This window comes from Pezoporus flaviventris, unplaced genomic scaffold, assembly GCF_033815535.1.
Source record: "Pezoporus flaviventris isolate CSIRO_AGI_PZ_B2104156 unplaced genomic scaffold, CSIRO_AGI_Pfla_v1 ptg000001l, whole genome shotgun sequence".
In the NCBI taxonomy this organism is placed as follows: Eukaryota; Metazoa; Chordata; class Aves; order Psittaciformes; family Psittacidae; genus Pezoporus; species Pezoporus flaviventris.
Genome location: NW_026892549.1, coordinates 18005066 through 18023627, shown reverse-complemented (window position 1 = coordinate 18023627; position 18562 = coordinate 18005066). Strand labels below are relative to the sequence as shown.

The window sequence follows — 18562 nt, the reverse complement described above, 5'->3', positions numbered from 1 at the left end:
CCTGGGGTGAGAGGTGTTGAAGTGTTGTGGGGTTCCCTCAGCCTACCTCAGCTCAGGTGTTAGAGGATGCAGTTGAGGCACGTCGTGAAATGAAGGCGGTCTGAACAATCTTTACATTAAAGATAGAGTTCCTTCCTTTTCGTGAAGAAACACCCCAATAGGCACAGTTCAACGTTCAGCCTTAAGACTACAAGTAGAGGTTTGAGTTTCCTTCCTATGCTACCTACTCTTCCTAGTGTTAATATTTTATTATTTAATATTAATGTTTTATAAATACATACACCGTATCTCGTGAGCAGCCGCATGTAGCCTGGGTATGATTGCAGTTCCCTGAAGGACACGGTGGGATGAGGGTGTTGGAGGAAGCTGCCTCAGCTGCACGCCAGTGGAAGTGCCATTCGTTCGTTTCAATTATATTCATACTAGTTGTGTCCTTTTGAGAGTAATGGATATTAGCAGACATTTCTGCTTGATGGGAAAATTTTACATGACTTCTGAAATTAGGAACCTTCACAAAATTTCCATCAATCCTGAACAAAGATAGTTTCCAGTGTCCCTACTCAGTATGGCATAGATCTCACTCATAGCAGAGATTTCACTCAGTTAAGTGTTTTCTGAACCAGGCTATGAGTAAGATGAGTTGTGTTACTACAATGGAGTCTAGGCTTCTATCACTGCAGTCGCAAGTCTCAGTATTTCACTGATCCGGTATCTGTCATCACTACAGCAGGGCTTTCCCAAATCCCAGTATAACAGTGAGTGCCCTGGATTGCATTGTTGCACATCAGATAAAGGGGTGTGCAGTAGTAGCAGGCTGGCCATTCTTTAAGGAAGCAGGGAGGAAAGAAAAAGGAAGAAAAACAACCCCCCAAAACCAGAAAACACAACCAGCCATCCTGGCACAGGGCTACAACAGATACAAATTCAATGTGTGCATGCCTAATAGCTCTGACAGATCTGGGACACATTTAAGACCAGCCAGGCTAGTTAGAAGCTAGCCAGGTGGCATCTCTAAATTACAGGACAGCCATGTATTTAGCAGTATCCTTGATTCTGTTTCACATTTATGCTTTTAAATGTGTTTTTCCATATGTGTTTGGATTGTGACAGGTTTTCTTCACTGGTTCTCTTCCATAGAGAAATGATGGGCAAAGTACTAGGGGAGAAAAGGACAAAGGGCTGGCAAGAGCTGTAAACAGAGAGAGAAGCAATTGAACAAAAACTGGTAGGAGAGAAAGGCTGATGGGCATGTTGCCTTTCACCAGCATACCCAAAGCAGTGCTTACTGGACTTTGAAAAATCTTGTCTATAGCAGCCAGAAGCAGGCTGCTGCCCCTGCCAATACCATTTATTTGGCATATCTGTCTCCAGGGAAAGAGGACAGCTGGGAATGGACTTCATTAATGATTTCAGCAGTAGCAGCTGCCCTTTTTCCTGGTTAGCAAACAAGAACACTTATAGAAAGAGTTAGATCTACATTAAATTAAATTCATAAAGGAGGCTTTCTGTCTTTTATGTGTGCACAAAACAACTGCAGTTCACAGATCAAGTAAAACTTGTGAATGTAGAGGAGAGAGCATACACCCCTCCTGCAGCCAGAACAGATCATGGCCACCACTAAGCAAGTCCGTTACGCTTTTTAAAAAAAAAAAAAAACAAGTTGAAAGGTAAGTAAGGTAAGCTCTATTTAATACAAAACTTCAGAGCTCTTCAACTCAGTCTCACTGTCATCAGAAGAGGATGTACTGGGTGTGCTAAGAAAGATGTTATACCATTCACTACATTAGCCCTGTCCAATACAGTGCACAATTTTTGTTACTTGAGGGTCAATGCAATACCCTTTTATTAGCAATCTATGAGCCATTTGCTGGCCATACTCTTGTCACAACTTTGTTCCTCTTAGAATAAAAACCCCACTATCATCTGAGCTCATAGGCTTCCTTTTTTTCTTTTAATCTGCATAGTCATCAAAGATGTACCCTGCAGTAATGCAATACCACATAAGTAAATTAATTTAATTGCAAATATAGAAAATGGGTAAAGGTCAAGATATAATGATCAATATTGCCACATTGAACAAAGACCTCTGCATTGTGAATCATTGTTGAAATGTGCTTGTAAATGGCAAAGCAGCAGGTTTAGAGGTCATCTGCTTCATCATGTCCTTTAATCACATCAACAACATGGAAATATGCAGATTCCAGTCAGATAATTATTAACAGAATTACTATCCCTAACTGACCATCCTTGCAGAAAAGCTGTTTTTCCACAAACGACTGAACTTTTCATACAGCGTGTCCTTACCTTCAGTAGATCATAGTCTGAAATTTTAACATGATTTGGAATCGTGTTGTCAAATAGTCTAGTTTTAATCTACCCATCTACTAAGTCATTCTTAAGTAAAATTGACTTCTAAAAACATCTGGAGATAGACACTTTCCAAAGAGTTTTCATAACATTTCTGACCACACTGCAAGAATTTTATTAGAGCACTATTTTTTTTTATAATGCCATTTAGATTACATCTTGAATTTTCATTTGTTATGAAGAACTTCAGGCAATATCCTAAGAATTGTGACCCTCTCCTTTTAGTGAGAAATGACAGCAAAAAGGTCCCAAATCAAGAAAAAGGTTTTTGGATGTGGCATGTCTTCACACGTATGGTCCCAAATATTACAGCAATCATTCACATTTATAAAGCAGGGCATAGGTGGGAGGAAGACCTCCATGGAGGGTAGACTTGTGACCTAGAAAATGGAAAATGCATCCTTGAGTCAAAGGTCAGTCCATTCAACACTCACTCTGAAATACAGGTTTTGGAATACATTACCTGCATTTTATGTGTAGCTTAGAGTGCAGAAAAGGAATAGGTTGATGAACTTGCACACAGACAAAATCAGGGCAATCTCAAATAATGCTTTTAATGGTGGGTTTTTTTTTTTTCTGCAGTGATGAGTTACTTTAGGTTATACATGAACTTATTATTTCTATTGTATCAACTAAAACAAGTACTATGGAGATGGTTCCTGTAGTTCACTCTATACAGATTGTGAGGGCTATATTCAGTTTGTATACCCCCTGCCTTTTTGTCTTTGTATTGTACTTTACCAACAGGCTGTCATATGCACTATAGTTATTGAGCATGACACTAAATGTACTTCAGGTTCCCTGGCTTCCAGCTGGCGAGGAGGACTTGTGGGGTTGCCCCTACTTGACTTGCTAAACAGTAACACTGCACCATATAAGTAACCATAAAACATGTTACAGAGAGAAAACTGGGATGTGAGGAAAAGCACAGTTCATGTTAGAATGTCTGTGGTAAACATTGTATATGAAAGATTTTTGAAAGTGGACTGTGAATTAGGAAGTTCTCCTCAGAGGACAAATCCAAATCGCATTACACAGCTTAAACAAACCTTGTAAGTATGGTGACTGTGAAAAGCTCATTCTAACCACCCAAAATGCCAAGTACACAGTAGAGATATGAAAAAACAAAATATATATATATATATCGTAGAGACAAAAGAATTTAGAACAGATAAGGCCATAAAAAGACTACTGTATTACTGCCAATGAGAAACACCGTATGATTGTTAAAGAAATAAATAATGTAACAAAATATATGTCTACCCTTTACAATACAGGCATTTTAAACATAGTATTTTTTTTTTTTTAAGGCAAGTTCAATATCACTGCTTTTAAACTGTTTGATATAGGAAACATGTAAATAAAAGCTAATTTTGGTATGGGAAACTGTGAAACTAAAAGACTTTTTAACTTTATTGAAATCAAACTGAAATAATTCTGGCCCAAACAGATGCCAGTTTTGTGAGATAAAACACTGTGGTACATTCCCATTTTAAACCAGTTTTCCTCTTGTTACTATTTCTTCTTGTTACTATTCCTCTTATAAATCTATTCTTTCTTTTCAGTATCCAGAAAAAAAAAAAAAATAATCGTTGTCCAGTGTTCCTCATAATTTTTTTTTTTTTGCATAAAAATATTTACTTCATTCTGTTACCAGTTAATTTTAATCGAGAGGGTTTTGTGTGTTTGTTCTTGCTTTAAAAGAGTGCGAAATAGTAGCCAATTAGAGCATATTGATAGATTAAATTTGTTAGGTAATAATATTGGATGTAGATGGACCAAGTTTGTACCCATATCTTCTTTTAAAATTGTCATTTTTGGCTATAGGTACATTTTGCGAGGTAAAATAACGCATCTTAAAAAATTACAGAAATATTTTAGACTTGTTAAAAATTACTTAGTTTTGTTTTATAAAGGTGGTTAGGTTTTTTTTTCTGCACTTAATATTTCTGGAATTTTAATGTTACAGGAAGTGTAAATGTTTTAAAATCTTTGTATAAAGTCTGCTTCCTTGCACTGCATACTGCAACTCAGAATGAACTCTAAAGCTCTATGAGTCACAAAATTCAACTTTTAGTAATGTTTTATTCACCAAGGAATTCTTACAGCTCATTTGAATTAAAAACATTGATCAAAACACTTCTAATGGTTTGTCTTCACAGAATGCCTATATTCGTATTCATTTATGTGGAATAACTAGTCTTCTTTCTAAAGCCCAGGCAAATATTAAACAGAGATATATAAACTTAAAAAAAAATAATTCAGAACTAACATATTCTTCAGCAGACAACAGGAATCGCAACTATTTATCCCCTTTCCAATAGCTTTTATGATATGCTTTAAAAAACAAGCAAACAAAATGTCAACAAAGCAAAATGAAAAATCCCTGTGTATTTTTATACTTTGTATACAAAAATCCTAATAAATAGGAAGAATTCTTCATCTGAAATCACATTCACATTTTTTAATATATGAAGCTAATAGTGAAAAGTCACAAATCATTTTAGAGAAATCAGAATGTTTAGACAGCAATGTTCTCTTCTGTATTCCTACCCAGAATGATGTCTTCAGTTTAGGGATAGTGCTTGCAGATTTCAGATTACCTGATCTCTGCAGATGCAGAAAACCCTAGGTGGCAGTTATTTTTTTTTGCTTAACCCAGACTAAAGGAGTGGAAATTTCTCCTTTGAAGATGAAAATGTCTTTACTAATTGTCATTTAGGAAGAATTTTTTGCTACTGAAAACTTGGATAGCCAGAAGATACCTTTCTATGTGCCTAAGTTATAAGAATCAAATAATTGTACAAAACTAACACATATATATGCAAAAACATATGTGGTTAAAAAAGTTTTTGAACAAGATGTAAGGTTTTATTGACAGCTATCTGAGCTCTGTTACTGAGGATAGTATGAAGTGAGGGGGGGGGTACAGTATGGTTTACTGCTGTGCTGATGAGAAGGTATTGGAATCCAGGAACAGCATAATTATTGTTATTGTGTTACTGTGACTAATTTAGTGTTAAAGCAGAGAAGGAAGTAGGAGGAGCAAAGCATAACAAATTATTAGTCGTGTGTACACACAACATGGGAGTCATTGTGCTTTTCCTGTATTTGAAATACAGGCAGGAGGGTTTTCTTTCTCTCTCTCCCTCTCAAAATAACAACTTGAATTTATTTATTTACTTGTATTCTTCATTTATATTATCTCCATTGCTTTTATGGGTAGGAACAAATGACTGATTAAAACAGAAAACTTTTTCAACTCTTACTGAAACTACACCTCTCTGTTAGTCTTGCTATATGGTTGAAAAGATAAATATCCCTTTTTTGATGTTCAACTAAGAAGAAGTCAAAATGAATAACTGTGGTTTTCCATACACTTAGTAAGAACAGAGTAAATCTCTTTTTCTTGTTCCTAACACATATAAGAAAATAAATATCAAGATTTGACTTAATAAATCAAGTGTAGTGCATACTGTTGTATGTACCTAGAATGTGTATTTCACCTGTGGAAGAGCCACTCAGCTACTCCCTGACTGCCTGACTTTCTTCTGCTTTACAGTGCAGATGTGGTAGATAAAGAATGTAATTTTTAAAAAGCATGTAATTATTGATTTAAAGCAAAAAGTTTTATACATAAATACAACAAAGGCCTCATTAGACTTTACCTGAAACCAGTGACTTGCACTAACACACACTCCCTATATTTTCTATGAGATAAATATATCGTAAGTTTAAAGATAGCTTAAGATAAAGAAATTGAAGGAGAAAAGAATATGTTTTTGTTTTGACCAAGGATGGGGAACCACCAGTCAGAGAGATAGGAAGAGAGAAGAGAGGAGTTGAGGCCACACATCTGCTTTTAGTGTAAGTTATTTTTGAGGTTTTCATCGGGGAAGCCCCTGTGGGCTTGAGACAGCATATCTTCTCCTTTGCCTCCCAGAGAGAAGATTGGAAGTAACAAGAGGACAACATGGACAATGCTGGAAACAGATCAGGGAGTAAAGGTGCTTTTTGACTTTGTGGGATATTGGACAACTGGGGCATTTTTGTTGCCTTTTGTTGAGTTTGCCTCTGATGTGATGATACACACTATCAGTGGTTCACTCTGATAATGGATGCTCACGGTGTTTGTGGGAAGAGACACCAAAAATCAGGCTTGCAGCCCAGAGCTATGCATCAAAACCACCTCTTCAGTCTTCATTTTTATGATGACTGGTTATTTTATCCTCACAGATACAGACTGATGCTACAAGATATCTATCTGTTCTTTTTCAGGTGCCATTAAAAATCAAGCAAAAAACATAACCAGTTTTAATGCCTCATGCCTTTTTTTTCTGAGAACATGCTATAGGCAAGTTACCTGAAGCAGGTTCTGCATTCATGTAATTTGCAGGAACTCAGGGGGTTCTCAGACAGCACACAAAGCTCTGTACTCCCGAGTTCAGTGTGCAGTCCCAGTAAGCAGGTCCAGCCTTTCCTTCTGCACTCTCCTACTCTTAGTGTGCTGAATCACACTAAGCTGTTCTGACCTCCATATAAATGTTCTCATTTATTTTTATGTCTCCCAATGGAACAGGCTGCCTATAGCATACTGCTATTATTATATGCTGACTTTCAGGATCTGCTTTTTGCCAGTACTTTATGTGAGGTCAATGTAATTTGCTTGCATTTGGTAGGAGAAAAAAAATGTTTTCATAGTATACAACTCTAAAATATTTTCATACTTTATAATTTGTCTGTTTTCTGCACTCATCATTCTTTGTGAGAAAGATCAGCTTTTCTGTTCCTTTCCACAATCCCACACTCTTCCTCATCAGAGCCCAAAACTGCGGACTGCTGCATGACTGTTAAAAGAAATCTCAGGGAGAAGGAGCTAGGAGAGGGTGTGTGTGTGCATGTATTGGAAAGGACATTTATAAATAAGAGACGTGAGTGTTAATATGGTGACTAATGAATGGGAAATACTAAGCGGCAGCATACCTGTGCAATTACAGTCCATATTGCCTGTCATGACTGGTAAAGCCCAGCATGCTTTGCATGTGAGCAGAGCTGTACTTTTATCTGTTTCTAAAAATGAGTATGACAGAAATAAAAATGCAGTGTGTGTCCTTGCCCTGGCACAATTAGGCATACTGTGCTGCAGGGCTGACCTGATAGTTTTGAACAAAACCAGCCTCTGGCATAGGTTCCCACATGCATACTATAATGATGGACTTAGTACTAAAGTCTATCAGAGCTCCTCACGGGCATTAGCTTCTAGGTAAGGATGTGGTCATACAAAGAGGTGTACTGCTAGTCTGATTTAGCATTATCTCTGGATCTAACATTACACAAGGATAGTTAGATAGTCTGTCCCACCCCTTGCAAGCTTTTGATACTTTCCATATAAGTGGATTTCCAAGGATAAAAATGCAGGAGTTGGCGCTACTTCTATTATCATTCTTTTATATTTATGGTGTTCCAGCTGTACTATTCTTAATAGTTTGTCACTAAGTGTGTGAAGAAAGCAGAGGTGGTTATTGTCTCTGTCTTCACCTAAAAATCAGCATGACTAAGAAGCAAAAAAGCTTGCAGATCTTGCAGTTCTTCAGCATTACCCCAACATGGAGCATACACAAGAAATTTCTACACTAATTCCAGCAGAGAAACACTTGTAAGTAATGTTTCCAATGCTGTTGTTCTTTTATGTTCTACACTTTTTTTTTTCTTCTGAGAGAAAGAAATGCATGTGAGTGTGAACGATGGGAAAGAAAGATTCCTACAAATTGAATATTAGGCTGCTGACATACTGTGATCAATCACTTTTTAAAATATGCTAAACACAAGTCTTCCAAGGGTATAAGCAAGACTAAATAATTTAGCAAATAATTTTCTTATTGATTTAGTGTTAATAAAATGTTAGCTGTCAGCTCTATCATAGGTCCTATGTATGGTCCTGTGTTTTGGATTTGTGATGAAAATAGCGTTGATAACAAGAATGGTTTATTGCTGAATAGTGCAATCCCCATTCCCCATCCCTCCTGCGCTGCTCACAAGGGAGGAGATAGAATAGTCAGAACAAAAGAGTAAAGTTGAATGTGGGAAGAATGGGGGTGGATGGAGGGTGATTTTGGTATTGTCTTTGTTTCTCACCATCCTGCTCAATTTTAAATCAGCAATAAATTAAAGTTAATCTTCCCCCAGTCAGTTCTGTGTTGCCCTGATGGTAATTAAGAAATGATCTCCCTGTCCTTATCTCAAGCTATGAGCTTTTTCTTCTTATTTTCTCCCTTTGAGCTGCTGAGGAGGGGGAGTGGGAGAGCAGTTTGGTGGGTGTCTGGCAGCCAGCAAAGGTAACCTACCATACTGGCCTGGATATGCTCATTTTCTGACCCTGGATAGGCAGATTTGTGTGTTTATTCACATTCTTTCAATGTCCTGTAAGTAGGAAAGGTGTCAAACTAAATCTCTGCCAATTACTGAGTTGTTCCTTTCTTGCAGTGCAAGTTTGATAGCTTTACTGGCAAGATGGCTCTAAAGCAACTTGAGGTGAGGTCTCTTAATTAGACTGGGTAGTTATTTGACAGAAGGAGAGTTAGAGACAAATAACACATAGCTGTCACGGAGCAAATATTTTTACTTTTTTCACTATGTCTGAGGCTATACGGCTGTTGGATATTTCAGTACAGCAAGTTGAAAGTAATAAGCTATGGAACATGGTGAACTCAAAATTGCAACTAATTTTGCTCAGGTCCGTGTATAGAAACATTTAGGTGCTGAAGTGGAATTTAATTTTGTACACCTGGGAGTAGGACTCAGAAAAGCAAAAACAAACCAAAAAAAACCCAGACAGCTAACCTCTGTTTCGTCTGTGTGCGGTTGAGTCTGTCTTTTCCTCTGGCCTTTTACACACACTTGCTCTTCTGCCACTGTACGTATCTAAAGACATTGCCACATACCTCCAAGACTCTTTGCGTGCACAAAATAGGCATTTTTAAGTCCTCTAATGATGAAGATTTGACAGCGTGCCTAGCACACAAACAATACATTCAGCATAGTGCACATTAACAATTTAATTCAGCTGGAGAGAAAGGTAGTGATCTCTACAGACAAATGAATAGTTAACTTTATTACTGCCAGGTATGTGCCCCTAAATAAATCTGAATCTGCCTGGAAGGACTGAAACCAAAATCAGGACCTATAGTTAGTGACATACGGCTTTTCCATTTAAGGCAAGCTTGTGTGAACTTTGTAAAGTCTGAAACCAATTAATTAGATTATTTCCTTCCTAATACTATATCTAAAACCATTGGGTATCTCATATGTAGTGGTATCATACTGCCTTGATCCAGAAAAAAATGAATTTATATGTGTTAATTTCTGTTCCAGTTACTGTAGTACATCTAGCCTTTATCCACATGCATAAAGGAAGTGGCAGCTGTTAATACCCTTCCCTTCTTTCTTTTTATGTGCAATCTCAGATATGATTTTTGTCCTCTCTGGCATGCCAGAACAAGTGTGTGATCTGGAGAGGTCCTAAAAGATTTGACCTAGTGCCTGACCAATGGTAGACAGGGGAGAAGGATAGCAGGGCTATCCGGGATCCGCTGTTACATGTCAGGTAGCATGTTCCCACCCTGCAGATGCCATTTTCTTGGAGGCTTTTTTTTTTTGGCCAAAGTCCTAGGAGAAATACAGTCTTTACTGAATACAGGGCTTATTGCTTATTGTGTTCCATTTAGAGTCACATGCTAGTCCTCGGAGGTCTATGTTCATCCTGGAAATCAGGACCTAATATTCAGGAATAATTAAATGCAGGCTTCTCCTATTTCATCATGTGTCTTAACTGTGTAATTTGTTTTTCAGGAAAATAAGAATGTCTTTGTCTCCCTTACTGTAATGTAATTTATTTTTGTTTCTTTCTTAATTTTAAATGTCAAATACAATATAGAAAGCTTCCATTTTGATGCCTTGTACATATTTTTGTGTTGTAAAAAATTGTTTTATCCAAGCTTTATAGCCTGAATAACAAATATATAACATCACATTTATAAAACAGAATAAGAAAAATTAGGTCTTGCATTTTAAATCATATTCTAAATATAGTTATTTAGCACTTCTTAATGTTTTCATTATTAGAGTTTAAGACTACTAACAAATCTATTGCTTCCTAAAGAAGCCAGGAGTGGGTTTGGCCACAATGTGTGAAAATAAGAAATTATCACAGCTAGGAGTATCTGCTTTCTTTGTAAATGTTTGTCGGGTATATGGGAACTAAAATATTTGTGAAACAATCACATTTTTTGAACTACTATTCACATTATTGTTACCATAAAAACCGTAAGTGTTTTGACTGCTGATTTAGCTGTACTTGGCAGAAAGTCGTAGAAAGAAAATGCTTGGCAGAATATTAGCATTTTTACTTCTCATTAAAGATGTGAAGAATAAAAAATCTAAAAATGCAACCAGTAGCATTTTACTCCTAAAACAATGAAATGTGGGAGAAAAGGCTTTTACAATGGGAGCAGCTCTTACACACTGAATAGCAGCTGGTAGAGGCCTATTTAGAAGACTTTTGTGTGAATACTATGCTGAACAAAATGTGGAATTTAGGCTGTTGTTAAATGCAGATAAAGGTCAGAGATCATGATCTCCAGAAACGATTGTCTGCAATATTTCTGACTTCCTTTATGCACAGGAGGGATGTGCAATACGAAACTCTAGACAAATCACTGCAAAATAAGGTTTTCTTGGCAACCGGGAGGAATTTACTGCTCCTAACAAAGACCAGCATACAAATGGGTTTGAAATTCAGACACAGACAACTGCTGGAAAAGAAATGCAGAATAGTATTTGTCTTGCATCAGCTGGCTGCTAGGAAAAGGTTATAATCTTGTCTTTTTTTTTCTAGGAAGTTTCCCCTTGGTTGTAGGAGCTTGTTCTTATGAGTTCATACTTAGAATTTATAACTTCATTTTTAGTTGTAACCATTTACAAATAGAAATAATGTTACAAAAACTGTCGTTAATATGTATTAACAGACCTATCCCATTTACTTTTATTATAAACATGTGTCTAAACCTTCCTACCCGCACTGCTGCAGAAATGGGATAGCACTTACTATATACTATAATATATTTATCATCTTATCTATTAAAAAATGAATATAAATTATGTTTGGGTTTGTTTGCGTGTTTGTTTGTTATTCATATATCCTCCAGTGAATCACAGATACGTGTTTTGGTTTTGACCTGTTGTCATGGTTTAACCCCAGCCAGTAACTAAGTACATGCAGCTGCCCGCTCACAACCCCACACCTAGTGGGATGGCAAGGAGAATCGGTAAAGGAGGTAAACCTTGGGCTGAGATAAAACCAGTTTAATAATTGAAATTAAATAAATTATTATAGCATAATAATATTTTTAATTAAAAGGGAGACAACAAAGAGAGAAATAAAACCCAAGAAAAACAAGCGATGCACTATACAATTGCTCACCACCCACTGACTGATGACCAGCTCATTCCCGAGCAGTGATCAGTGCCTTATGCCCAGCTCTCCCCAGTTTCTCTGCCTAGTTCAGGTAAGTTGTCCTGGCTGTGCTCCCTCCCAGCCTCTTGTGCCCCTTCTCACTGGCAGGACATGAGATACTGAAAAGTCCTTGATCAGGGTAAGCGCTACTTAGCAAAAACCAAAACACTGGTGTGTTATCAGCATTGTTCTCAGACGAAAGCCAAAACCACAGCACTGTAATTGAAAGAAAATTAACTCTGTCCAGCTGAAACCAGGACACTTGTGCGCATATTGACATCTTATCATGCTCTTCTAGTGAAAACTAATATCTAGTATCTGCTAGTGGAGTAATTACTGATAAATTGTAATTGATCCTGCAGACTTCACTTAAATAAATAAGCTTTGTATATGTAACTGACAATTTACTAATAAACTTATATTTACAGATGTTACTGACATCCTCTATATGAGAGCCTGGGATGTTCATATTTAGAGCTGTAGCTTGATGATCAAGGAGCTGCCCTTATATGCTATGTGTGTTATGGAATTTCTCACAGACCCTAAAGGTTAGCATACACAAATCTTTGTAATGCTAGAGGTTAAGGATAGCAAACTAGAAAATTTTATTGATACAGAGATACTGGCTGTACCAGCAATGTGTTCATAAGTTTGCAATAGGAACTTGGTCTTGGACACCACTGCCTCATATTAAAAAGCGTATTTTATAGTTTATTGAAAACATACTGGTTTTCTCTGGAAACAGTTTTGGAGCAGCAGTTTTAACTAGTTTGGAAATGTAGCCTTGTTTTTACTCACTGATCACCTTGAGATCTTGCCACCCTACTAGACCAGCTACAGCATTTTTTTTGTCTTGCAAAGATTGAGAAGTCTACTGCATTTCTCTTTTCCAGTAAGACCTGCAAAAAATCAGAAAGCGGTTTAATTTCCTTTTTTCAAGTCTACATCGTCTTAATGTGTTTGTATAAATGTACCATTCTAATTAATATCCATCTAATATATTTATGATCAAGAAAAATCAAGGATTCTAAGGCATCTTAAATCTTTTGAAAGAAAGTCAAGCTGCATGAGATTAACTTATGATTGTGATCATAATTTAAATAATTATTTTAACTGAAAATGTACGTAAGAAGAACTTGACATATGGACATGCACGGAAAGGCTTGAAAACATTTCTGCTTATATTGCTTGCCTTTAGAGCAGCCAGTAAATGTATTATTTAGCATAAAAGGCCAATCACATCTACTGGTAGCAAAATTACATAGCTTATTTTGTGTTTCAGGGAAGACAGAATTCATCATGTAAGCTGTTTCAGAATAGATATGTTTTAGTACATGGCTATTTTACCCATTTTCATCTGTGTTGCAGCAACTTAGAATTCTGTTTCATGTTTCCCTTCCGATGAAGCTCCCTGTACCTGCAACATAATGGGCTTTCACATTAATCAAAATAGAAAGAAAGAAATTTTTATTGCCCACAAGTTGTTTTATGCCAGTGAAGCTTTTCTAGTTTAAGGCCGCTATACAATGAAAGAATTACAGAATGTAAACTTGTTTAAGCAAGCTAGAAATTCACACCCCTATGCTGAGTTTTCCTTTATGGTAATTTTCAAGACTGCATGGGGAAGCAGTGGATGATGCTAACATTCCTTTGCTCTAGAACAAGTAGGATGATCAGTTCATGGCAACCGATGCCGTTTTTCTGATCTACCAACTTCTGCATAGAAGTATTGGACTTAATAACAGATGAGATACAGTATCAGCCAGGTAGTAATAAAATGGTAGTTATCTTCAAAAGATATTGTAGAGCTAATTTAGCTAAAAGGTTTAGAATAGAATAGAATATTTCAGTTGGAAGGGACCTGCAGTGATCATCTAGTCCAACCGCCAGACCAACTGACCAATTCAGGGCTGACCAAGCTAAAGCATGTTATTAAGGGCATTGTCCAAATACCTCTTAAACACTGACAAGCTTGGGGCATCGACCACCTCTCTAGGAAGCTTGTTCCAGGGGTTGATCACCCTCTTGATAAAGAAATGCTTCATAATGTCCAGTCTGAACATGCTTTGACGCAGCTTTAAAACATTCACAGGCTTCCTATCGTTGTATACCAGGGAGAAGAGCTCAGCACCTCCCTCCCACAATTCTCTAACAGTGAGGTCACCACTCAGCCTCCTTTTCTCCAAACTATGCAAGCCTGAAGTCCTCAGCCACTTCTCACAGGACATTGCTTTGTTGCCTCATCTGGACACATTCAAGACCCTTCACATCCTCCTTAAACTGTGGGGCCCAGCATTGCACACAGTATTTAAGCTGAGGCCGCAGCAATGCTGAATAGAGCAGGATAATCACCTCTCTGGCCAGCTGATTCTGCTGAGTTTCATGCACTCCAGGACGGAGTTCGCCTTCTTAGCTGCCAGGGTACACTACTGGCTCACACTGAGCTAAACCGAAAAATGCCTGATCAGTCTTAAATAATGTCAAGTCATCAAAAATGCAAACTATGACTTGGATCTATAAGAGGAGCTAGGTTTATAATAAAGAATTGCATCTTTCTTTTACATATAGATTTTCACATCCAAGACATTTAAAAATTAAAGGGTCTGGGGGGGAGGGGGGGGGAAGAAAAAAAAGATGATCTTAACCCCATTAACATGTAAAGTAAGTAGACAGGAAACAGGACACTAGACAAGGAAAGCTTATTTCTCACTAGATAGATGGTGGTCTTAGCGAAAGGTGATCATGTATTTAAAGACTGAATCATAAACCATATGTACAGGAGACCGATGTAAAGACGATTAACATGCAAGTGCTTAAAGATTTCTAAGTGTAAGATTCTCTTTATCAGGTTGTCCTGGAAAATAAATTGCTTATGTACAATGGCAATTCAGCAGATGGCACCCTTTCCCCTGAGGAGCTTAAGTACAGATATCCTGTTTTGTAATGGGAGACAGTGTTCTTTTACAGGTGATAGGCTATTTGTTTCTCAGTTTGGAAAATGCCAAGGTCCTTGGCATTTATAATCACATATTCTAGATCATTATTTGCAAGAGCTAAAATAGTGATACTTGTGTACTCCTTATATTCTCATTTAAGAACCATGAACCTCTGTCTTCCTTTTGCACTTTCAGATTTAACACTATTCCTCTTTGTTTGAAATGGTCTGTAATGCTGCTATATATTGTCAAATAGATGCTGAGTTCCACTTCAACAACGTTAGCACCGAGTGACAGGATCCTTATATGCAGTTTGCATCTTGGCTTGTTGTGTTGCAGTTATAAAATATTTTGACACTTCAGAATGAAAATTGCTATGTATATGTAAAATAATTATGGCTATAAAAGAGATACTTCAAAGCCTGGGTAAATAAAATGCATTTCTGTTTTAATTGAAATTTCAGTAGATTAAAAATAAGAAGACTACAGCCAGCACCAAATAAGGAGAGAACTCTAAAACATACAGGCTGTCAACTACACAAATCCATTGGAAACTTTCAGGTTTAAGACCGCTAGGTGGGGTTGTAAACAGTATTGAGTTGGTGTTATTTGTTCGATTTGCTAGATTTCACTGAAACTATACACTGCCAAAAAAATGTAATCTCTAGGAAATAAAGAAAGCAATAGTACACCAACAAAACAGAAATAAGGCTTTCATAGTAATTTATTTACCTTAAAATACCAAATTCCATATTCTAAAACATACTCTAGGCTCAATGACTCTATTGTGTAATCACACGGTATCATGTTGTGCCTTTTTTTCCCCCCTTTTTGTAGCTCAGTATCCATTTTCCTCAGTGATGCAGAAGGCTTTTTTCCCCTTTGTTGTAGTAGTTTATTAGCACCAGTTGACACAGTAACAATGACTGGTGAAATCAGAAACCTTGTGTTGCAGTAAAAACTGATTTTCATGTAATCTTCCTATTTCTTTTTCCCCTTGTGAGGAAAAACATTCAGATGAGTAGCTCTTGCTCTGAAAAGCTACACACTGAAGCAATTTTATAACTCAATTCTTATTGATTAACTGTATCTTAGTGATGTACAAAGAGAACAAGACCACACAGCAAGACAAACCCCAATCCTAATACTCTCAAACTGCTTTTAAATACCCTTTGAGAAATTGCTTTGTTGCTGCTTTGTTGTGTAATTTATGCATACTTTTTGAACGTAATGTGAGAAGGACAAGGTCACTTATTACATCACTGAAATGGCTGAGTCTGTATATTCTGGGGATAAGCTATCCTCTAATTTTTTAGCATATCCATTGCATCTTTTAATAAATTTACCCCTTTTCTTTGTCTCCCTTACAAATGAGGCTTGCATCCATGTAAATGTATGCAAACACATCAGTCTTGTTTGTTTATATGTCATTAGCAATGTTAAAGATTCTTTTTATAATATATGAGAGAATTTCTATTCAGTTACAATCATGAGGGTTTATATTATTTTCTTCTTGCCTTCTGAGTGTCAATCAATTAAGCACTGGTCATCTTTGAAATCAGTCATGGATTTTTAACTGTCTCCTGCTTCATCTTCAAGATCATCTGTCTTATTAGCTCAGGCTATAATAACAGCTTAGCATATTGCTGAACAAGTAATATTGTCTGGAATTTAAATAATGTAGATCCAGTCAGAAAAATATTTGCATTCGAGGAAGAATGGATCAAATTATGGATCACTGCTAATCTATGAAGATAAAAACCCTGGACTTGAATCTAGCTCCAGAGAGCAAGCTAAGGATCTGACAGAAAGAAAGCTTACATCTTATTTTTTTTATAACATAACTCCATCTACTTCTATTTACTGTGCAAAATTATAATATTCTTATGCTAAGATGTGTATATATTTCTGTGATTACACTTGACGTAATTCAGTTTAGAATGTGTTGTGTGTGGATGGTGTCATTTAGCCTCTGTGTTATTGTCACTTAATAATATAAAGAACAAATATGGTACAAAATACTCATAATTTCTCATAATTTAGGGCACATTCATGGAATTTGTTAAATCACTTAATATCTTTTATTTGATATCAAAACCATAGGTTCTTTTGTTTGCCTTAATATATAAGCATGACTGGCAATTTCATATGAGGAGATAATGCAGGGGAAAAGAGAATACATGATTTTAGTTCCATCACCAAGCTCTATGAGCTGCAAGAGGTGAAAATAAATACTCTGTTAAAGTAATCAGTATGTATTTATCATTGTCAGCTCTAACATAACAAGTTAAGGATAATGTTTACTTTATGATAAACAGTCATCCAAGCAATTATCCGAAACAAATACATGCAATTAACGTTGATTATGATCCTGAATCTGAATAGTTACTGACCTTAAAAAAAAAAAAGAAAAGGAAATAAAACAAACCAACCAAAAAAAAACACCAAACCCCAAACCAACAAATAAACCAAACCAACCACCCAAACACCCCAAAAAAACAGGGGAACTGGGTTTGCACATTACATCCTTCTAGCAATTTTGTTCCATTTGGGCAACAGTTCTAGAATTTTAAAAGCCTAGAGCCATGTGAAGATTCACACAGGATTTTTAAGTCTGGATTAAACTGATGTTCAAAGCCTTGGGCTCACAGGTGCCTATTTGATTGGTATAATACCAAGTGCTTTACAAGAATCCAAATTGCTGTTTTCTAAGACTAAAATAAAAATTATATTGTGGCTTTCCAAAGATCTGTTTACTAATAGGCTCGGTGCTTTTTGCAGTGTCTTTTCATCAGCTGGGTGGTTATTATCTGGTGTGATATATCGACGACAATGATCCTTAAAAACCATTAATCAGTGGGATTTCCTGTGCTCACCTTCACCTGTCATTACATGCTAAGACATGGCAGTTTTGGCTGAAACAGCAGTTGGAAACAAGTCCTGCAATGTGAGGTAAGTCCACTCTCTGTAGAAGGCTAATGTTTATGGTGCTGTCAGGACTGCTTCTGAATGATGGAGGAAAAGATGACGTACGACACAGAGAAAAAATAACCACTAATACAGTAATTCACTTAATGTTAGTCTTCTTATTCCACCCAACTTCCGCTGCACATCTCTTTCTGAAGTTAGTAAAATTGGGAGTCCTCCAAACAGGAACTAAGGTAGCTTTTTTAGCATTATACTTGACCAACTATTTGTCCACTTTTGCCAAATATATGCTTCTTTCCACTTGTACTTTATAATGGGAAAAAGGAGCATCCTATAAGAGCCAGCAACCAAAGACTCATAAGAAACCATCACTGTTGTGAAAGTAAAAAGAACAAGCATGAGGCACTTGCGTTCATCATGTGGAAAAAAAGCTAATGGAATAAAGTATAGCAATAATGCAAAAAGCTGAAAAAGAGTAGTATTATTTTTAGGAAATGTCCTCAATTTTGTACTAAAACTAATATACAAAAAAAAAAAAAAAATCTATTCCAGCATCTTCTCCAATCCTCTGCAATAAAAAAAGTACAGATAGCAATATACACACATTCTTGGAGGAGTCTGCAGTCAACCATATGCATCCATTAAGGACCCAGCAAAACAGCTAGTCCCATGCTGAAGGTGAAGGTCAGAATCAGTCTTAAAAATTTGTCTGAAAGAAATTTTAATAGCGATTCCTTTTCATTGCCATAAGCCGTTAATCGTTCTCCCTCAACATGCCTCTGGTTTATATTGATCTTTTGCAGATGTCAGGAACACATAG

The 18562-nt window shown here is 36.6% G+C and overlaps 1 long non-coding RNA gene across 1 annotated transcript; it reads left to right on the top strand.

Moving 5' to 3' along the window:
* Nucleotides 1-35: 35 nt before the first annotated feature.
* Nucleotides 36-17947, top strand: LOC133262462 (uncharacterized). Its single transcript, XR_009741373.1, has 3 exons — nt 36-199; nt 12307-12426; nt 17596-17947. It is a non-coding gene; the product is annotated as an uncharacterized LOC133262462 (long non-coding RNA).
* The last annotated feature ends 615 nt before the right edge of the window (nt 17948-18562 follow it).